The sequence below is a fragment of the Acanthaster planci genome, unplaced genomic scaffold (assembly GCF_054643075.1).
Source record: "Acanthaster planci isolate LZ-2023a unplaced genomic scaffold, COTS_SCS Contig170, whole genome shotgun sequence".
NCBI lineage: Eukaryota > Metazoa > Echinodermata > Asteroidea > Valvatida > Acanthasteridae > Acanthaster > Acanthaster planci.
In genome coordinates this window covers 1-7,500 of record NW_028257791.1, presented here as the reverse complement: position 1 = coordinate 7,500, position 7,500 = coordinate 1, and the positions used below count along the sequence as shown (strand labels likewise).

Sequence of the window (7,500 nt, the reverse complement as noted above, 5' to 3'; positions counted from 1 at the left end):
GGCTCGTCCAGACCCGAGGGGGAATCGCTCCGGTGCCTTGGGCTCCGCCGTGCGGGAATGGCCGCATCGTGTGGACGATGGGATGGGCTGTACTGATATCTGGCTCGAGACCATCCTCCCCCCTATAAATAGGCAAACCAGGGAGTGGGGGTTAAGGTCCAAAACGCTCTCATTGAAATACGCACGTTTCGGGCCCAACCTGTCCCGGCGCAAAGCCCTCTCGGAGGCCTTGGGTGGGCCGGCGAGCCGACGGACGGCAGGCCCGGAGGCGCCCGGCCCGCTCTCCGCGGGCGACTTCGGACATCCGAACCTCTCGGACCAGGATTTCCGAGGAAGGCGATTCACCGCGCCGCACCACCCGCCCCGCCGGCCTCCAGCCGTTTTCGCCCGGGGAGGCGTGTCGGAAATGCACGGCTTTAGGGGGGCCGCGTGGGGCTGCGGCGGTGTTTTTTTTTTCCTCCCCGAGACGGCAGTCGGCCGCGCCGCACCACCAGCCCCCGCCGGCCCGGCGCCGTTTTCGCCCGGGGAAGCGTGTCGGAAATGCACGGCTTGAGGCGGAGGACGTGCGGCGGTTTTACCCGAGGATGACGATGCACCGCGCCGGGCCGACCGTCCCGCCGCTCCGGAGCCGGTTTCGCCCGAGGAACCGCTGTGGAGCCTCCACGGTGTCGGAAATGCACGGCTTGAAGGGGACGACGCGCGGCTGCGGCGGTTTTCCCACAGGACGCCAATTCACCGCGCAGCACCGACCGAGCTTCGACGAACAACCAGACGACGGAACACTACAGACACTGCTCTCCCCACTTGTTCGGTGGCATGCGGCTCTACTGAAGCTTCCGCATTCCCGCTGCCTCTTTTTATAAGCGGGGACCATTGTGAAGCCCGCGTTTGTGATGCAAAATCGGTCTTTTCGTTGCCGGGCGACAGACAAAGGCCGATTACCATATACGCGGGTCTGCCTTCTTTCACCGTGTTCGCTCGAGCGTGGGCCCAGAACAATGGCCGAAAAGCGGGCAGAGGATCTCCGTTATTACGGCGGCTACGGCCGCCCCGGGCTGGGAAGGCTGCTCTAATTCCCTACTACCGCACCAGCGGTTGCCCGTTCCGGGGGCCGGCCAACGTCATTCCGTTCACCGCACCGCCCCGGAGCTCGGGGCCTCGGTCGTGTCGGAAACGCACGGCTTTGGCCGGGCGACGCGCGGCTGCGGCGGTTTTGCCGGGACGGCAATTCACCGTGCCGCCGCCGGGGAGCCGGGCTCTCGAGCTCGGGGCTCGGTCGTGTCGGAAATGCACGGCTCGAAACGGACGACGCGTGGCTGCCCCGCCTGCTGGCGGCCGGAGCTGAGCTCGCACCACCCGCCCCGCCCCGCCGGGATCGGCGGGGGAATCGTGTCGGAAACGCACGGCTTTGGGCCGGCGACGCGCGGCTGCGGCGGTTTTCCCGAGAGGGCAATTCACCGCGCCGCACCCACCGTGCCGTCGCCGGGGAGCCGGGCTCCCGAGCTAGGGGCTCGGTCGTGTCGGAAACGCACGGCCTCAGCGGGGCCGCGTGCGGTTTTCACCGGACGGGAATTCACCGCGAGGCACCGCGGGTCCCCTCGGGCCAGCGGGCCCGCCGCCCGGCCGGCCGGTGTCTCCTTCGCCGCACCGTCGGGGGGATTTCTCAGGCCGGGCCGGGGCCGCCGGGCCCGGCGGCGTGCCGCGCGCCGCCGGCGGCGGGCCTGGGACGGGCCAGGAAATCGGATCGGGGCCGGTCAAATTTTGGCCCTGCTGACGGAGACACCCTCCCCCCTATAAATAGGCAAACCAGGGAGTGGGGGTTAAGGTCCAAAACGCTCTCATTGAAATACGCACGTTTCGGGCCCAACAGACCCCGACGAGAGACGCTCTCGAGGGCCGGGGTGCCTCTATGACGCGTTCGCGGGTGGGGACGAGTCGGTTTTTGCGCCCGAGTCGGGTCGAAACCGGAGATCCGACATTTCGCGGACCACCAAGTCCGAGGAAGAAAAGTCCAGCGGGGCGCCACGCCACGCCGCCCGTCCGGCGCCCGCGGCGGGACCGTCGCCGCCCGCTGCGAGACTGCTGCCCCGGGCCGGAGGCCCCGGTCCCTCCCCGCCCGGCCGCCCGCCCCGCCGCTCCCCCAGAGCCCTCCTGCCGGCTGTACCGCCCACCCCGCCTTTCCAGTGGGCCGGGGGCGGCCCTCTCGGCCTGGCGAGCCCGGCGGCCCGTCCCGGCGTTCGCGGGTGGGGACGAGTCGGTTTTTGCGCCCGAGTCGGGCCGAAACCGGAGATCCGACATTTCGCGGACCACCAAGTCCGAGGAAGAAAAGTCCAGCGGGGCGCCACGCCACGCCGCCCGTCCGGCGCCCGCGGCGGGACCGTCGCCGCCCGCTGCGAGACTGCTGCCCCGGGCCGGAGGCCCCGGTCCCTCCCCGCCCGGCCGCCCGCCCCGCCGCTCCCCCAGAGCCCTCCTGCCGGCTGTACCGCCCACCCCGCCTTTCCAGTGGGCCGGGGGCGGCCCTCTCGGCCTGGCGAGCCCGGCGGCCCGTCCCGGCGTTCGCGGGTGGGGACGAGTCGGTTTTTGCGCCCGAGTCGGGCCGAAACCGGAGATCCGACATTTCGCGGACCACCAAGTCCGAGGAAGATAAGTCCAGCGGGGCGCCACGCCACGCCGCCCGTCCGGCGCCCGCGGCGGGACCGTCGCCGCCCGCTGCGAGACTGCTGCCCCGGGCCGGAGGCCCCGGTCCCTCCCCGCCCGGCCGCCCGCCCCGCCGCTCCCCCAGAGCCCTCCTGCCGGCTGTACCGCCCACCCCGCCTTTCCAGTGGGCCGGGGGCGGCCCTCTCGGCCTGGCGAGCCCGGCGGCCCGTCCCGGCGTTCGCGGGTGGGGACGAGTCGGTTTTTGCGCCCGAGTCGGGTCGAAACCGGAGATCCGACTTTTCTCGGACCACCAAGTCCATGGAAGAAAACTCCAGCGGGGCGCCACGCCACGCCGCCCGTCCGGCGCCCGCGGCGGGACCGTCGCCGCCCGCTGCGAGACTGCTGCCCCGGGCCGGAGGCCCCGGTCCCTCCCCGCCCGGCCGTCCGCCCCGCCGCTCCCCCAGAGCCCTCCTGCCGGCTGTACCGCCCACCCCGCTTTTCAAGTGGGCCGGGGGCGGCCCTCTCGGCCCGCCTAGCCCGGCGGCCCGTCCCGGCGCTCGCCGGTGGGGCCGAGTCGGTTTCTGCGCCCGAGTCGGGTCGAGACCGGAGATTCGACATTTCTCAAAACACCGACTCCCGGGGAGATCTCTCCAGCGGGCGCCCGAGCGAAGCCGCCCGTCACGGCGCCCGCTCGCCGGTGGGGCCGAACCGGTTTTTGCGCCCGAGTCGGCTCGAGACCGGAGATCCAGCCTTTGGCCGAACACCCAGTCCGTTTAAGATCTCCTCAGCGGGCGCCCCCCGCCACGTCGCCCGTCCGGCTCCCGCTGCGAGACTCTGTCACCGGGACCGACTTGGCAACTCGCCACCCCGCTGCCGCTCCCCCGGAGCCCTCCTGCGGGGTATGCCGCCAACCCGGGATTTCGAGGCAGTTGGGGGCGGCCCACTGAGACTCGCCGCCCAGCAGCTCATCCCGTCGCTACCGGCGGGCCCTCCTGCGGGACACGCCGCCGACCCGGGATTTCAAGTCGGGTCGGGGGGCCGGACACCTCGGCCTTGCGGCCGGGCCGCCCGTCCCGGCGCTCGCTCGCCGGTGGGGCCGAGTCGGTTTTTGCGCCCGAGTCGGCTCGAACCCGGAGATCCCACATTTGTGAGGAACACCGAGTCCCGGGAAGATCTCTCCAGCGGGCGCCCCCGCCACGCCGCCCGCCCGGCACCCTCGGCGGGACCGGTCCCCGCCCGCCCCGCGGCCCCTCGCGGCGGGACACCGGGACCGACCTGGCAACTCGCCGCCCCGGCGCCGCTGCGCCGTAGCCCTCCTGCGGGCTGCACCCCCGACCCCGCTTTTCCAGTCAGGTGGGGGGCCGGCCCCCTGAGACTCGCGGCCGGGCAGCCCGTCACGGCAGCCCGCTCGCCGGTGGGGCCGAGTCGGTTTTTGCGCCCGAGTCGGGTCGAGACCGGAGATCCCGCATTTCGCGAAACGCCGAGTCCCAAGAGGAAATCTTCAGCGGGCGCCTCCGCAACGCCGCCCGCCCGGCACCCGCGGCCCGACCGGTCCCCGCCCGCCCCGCGGCCCCTCGCGGCGGGACACCGGGACCGACCTGGCAACTCGCCGGCCCTGCGCCGCTGCGCCGTAGCCCTCCTGCGGGACAGGCCGCCGACCCCGCTTTTCAAGTCAGGTGGGGGGCCGGCCCCCTGAGCCTCGCGGCCCGGCAGCCCGTCACGGCCGCCCGCTCGCCGGTGGGGCCGAGTCGGTTTTTGCGCCCGAGTCGGGTCGAGACCGGAGATCCCGCATTTCGCGAAACGCCAAGTCCCAAGAGGAAATCTTCAGCGGGCGCCCGCGCGAGGCCGCCCGTCCGGCGCCCGCGGCCTGACCGGTCCCCGCCCGCCCCGCGGCCCCTCGCGGCGGGGCACCGGGACCGACCTGGCAACTCGCCTCCCCTGCGCCGCTGCGTCATTGCCCACCTGCGGGACACACCGCCGACCCGGAATTTCAAGTCAGGTGGGGGGCCGGCCCCCTCGACCTCGCGGCCCGGGCCGCCCGTCCCGGCGCTCGCTCGCCGGTGGGGCCGAGTCGGTTTCTGCGCCCGAGTCGGGTCGCACCGGAGATCCCTTTTTTCCCCCCAACACCCAGTCCGTTGAAGATCTCCTCAGCGGGCGCCCCCGCCACGTCGCCCGTCCGGCTCCCGCTGCGAGACTCCGGCGCCGGGACCGACTTGGCAACTCGCCACCCCGCCGCCGTTCCCTCTGAGCCCTCCTGCGGGGTATGCCGCCAACCCAGGATTTCCAGTCAGTTGGGGGCGGCCCACTGAGACTCGCCGCCCAGCAGCTCATCCCGTCGCTACCGGCGAGCCCTCCTGCGGGACACGCCGCCGACCCGGGATTTCAAGTCGGGTCGGGGGGCCGGACCCCTCGGCCTCGCGGCCGGGCAGGCCGTCACGGCCGCCCGCTCCCCGGTGGGGCCGAGTCGGTTTCTGCGCCCGAGTCGGGTCGAGACCGGAGATCCCACATTTCTCAAAACACCGAGTCCCGGGGAGATCTCTCCAGCGGGCGCCCGCGCGAGGCCGCCCGTCCGGCGCCCGCGGCCTGACCGGTCCCCGCCCGCCCCGCGGCCCCTCGCGGCGGGGCACCGGGACCGACCTGGCAACTCGCCTCCCCTGCGCCGCTGCGTCATTGCCCACCTGCGGGACACACCGCCGACCCGGAATTTCAAGTCAGGTGGGGGGCCGGCCCCCTCGACCTCGCGGCCCGGGCCGCCCGTCCCGGCGCTCGCTCGCCGGTGGGGCCGAGTCGGTTTCTGCGCCCGAGTCGGGTCGCACCGGAGATCCCTTTTTTCCCCCCAACACCCAGTCCGTTTCAGATCTCCTCAGCGGGCGCCCCCGCGACGTCGCCCGTCCGGCCCCCGCTGCGAGACTCTGTCACCGGGACCGACTTGGCAACTCGCCACCCCGCCGCCGCTCCCCCCGAGCCCTCCTGCGGGGTACGCTGGCAACCCGGGATTTCCAGTCGGTCGGGGGCGGCCCCCCGAGACTCGCCGCCCAGCAGCTCATCCCGTCGCTACCGGCGAGCCCGCCTGCGGGACACACCGCCAACCCGGGATTTCAAGTCAGGTCGGGGGGCCGGACCCCTCGGCCCCGCGGCCCGTCCCGCCGCCCGCTCGCCGGTGGGGCCGAGTCGGTTTCTGCGCCCGAGTCGGGTCGAAACCGGAGATCTCCCATTTCTTAAAACACCGAGTCCCGGCAAGATCTCTTCAGCGGGCGCCAGCGCAACGCCGCCCGTCCGGCGCCCGCTCGCCGGTGGGGCCGAGTCGGTTTTTGCGCCCGAGTCGGGTGGATACCGGAGATCCGACATTTCTCAAAACACTCAGTCCCGGCGAGATCTCCTCGGCGGGCGCCCCCGCGAGGCCGCCCGTCCGGCGCCCGCGGCCTGACCGGTCCCCGCCCGCTGCCAGACTCTGTCACCGGGACCGACTTGGCAACTCGCCACCCCGGCGCTGCTCCCCCAGAGCCCTCCTGCGGGGTATACCGCCGAACCCGGGATTTCAAGTCAGTTGGGGGCGGCCCCCGGGACCCGCCGCCCAGCAGCTCGTCCCGGGCCGCCGGGCGTGCGCCGGCTCGCTCCGCCGTCTCTCCCGGCGGGCCCTCCTGCGGGACACGCCGCCGACCCCGCTTTTCAAGTCAGGTCGGGGGGCCGGACCCCTCGGCCTCGCGGCCCCGCTGCCCGTCCCGCCGCCCGCTCGCCGGTGGGGCCGAGTCGGTTTCTGCGCCCGAGTCGGGTCGATCCCGGAGATCCCCCACTTCTCAAAACACCGAGTCCCGGGGGATGTCTCCAGCGGGCGCCCACTCAACGCCGCCCGTCCGGCGCCCGCGGCCCGACCGGTCCCCGCCCGCTGCCAGACCCTGTCACCGGGACCGACTTGCCAACTCGCCACCCCGGCGCTGCTCCCCCAGAGCCCTCCTGCGGGGTACACCGCCGAACCGGGATTTCCCGGCGGGCCCTCCTGCGGCCGCGCCGGCTCCTCCTCCCGCGCGACCCGCCTTTGCCGACCCACCAAGTGGCGCCGCGGCCCTCCCGGCAGCCGCCTCCGGCCCGCCGCCGTCCGCCCGTCCGTCCGTCCGTCCGTCCTCCGACCCGCCAGGATCGGCCCGTCTGCGGCGCGGGCAAATCCCTCGGATCGAAAGGTTTAGTTTCAGCAGATCGCAGCGAAGCGGCTGCTCTACTGGGCACGACACCCCGATCCATACCCAAGTCGTCTGCAAGTGATCTGGCGTCCCTCTCGAGACGGCGGTTCGGCTTCCGCCGGAGCTCCCGGCCCCCGGGCAGGGGCCGCGGGCGGAGTCGGCGGGGTCGGCCCGGCCCCCCAAGGCACGGAGCGGGTGGGCGCTGACGCGGGCCGCCCTCGGGCGGGACGCCGGCGGCGTCGCCGCGCACCGGCAGAGATTCCGACTTAGAGGCGTTCAGCCGTAATCTCTCGGATGGTAGCCTCGCACCACCGGCCTCTCGACCGAGCGCGTGAACCAGGGGTCCGAATCTGCGGTTCCTCTCGTACTGAGCAGGATTGCCGTGGCGGCGACCTCTCATCAGTAGGGTAAAACTAACCTGTCTCACGACGGTCTAAACCCAGCTCACGTTCCCTATTGGTGGGTGAACAATCCAACGCTTGGCGAATTCTGCTTCGCAATGATAGGAAGAGCCGACATCGAAGGATCAAAAAGCAACGTCGCTATGAACGCTTGGCTGCCACAAGCCAGTTATCCCTGTGGTAACTTTTCTGACACCTCTTGCTTCAAACTCCGAAGCTCAAAAGGATCGATAGGCCACGCTTTCACGGTCCGTATTCATACTGAAAATCAAAATCAAACGAGC

At 72.3% G+C, this 7,500-nt stretch overlaps 1 pseudogene; it reads right to left on the bottom strand.

The window, feature by feature from the left end:
* Positions 1-6,794: 6,794 nt before the first annotated feature.
* LOC147795089 (large subunit ribosomal RNA) lies at positions 6,795-7,500 on the bottom strand (annotated as a pseudogene; the record flags this gene model as incomplete).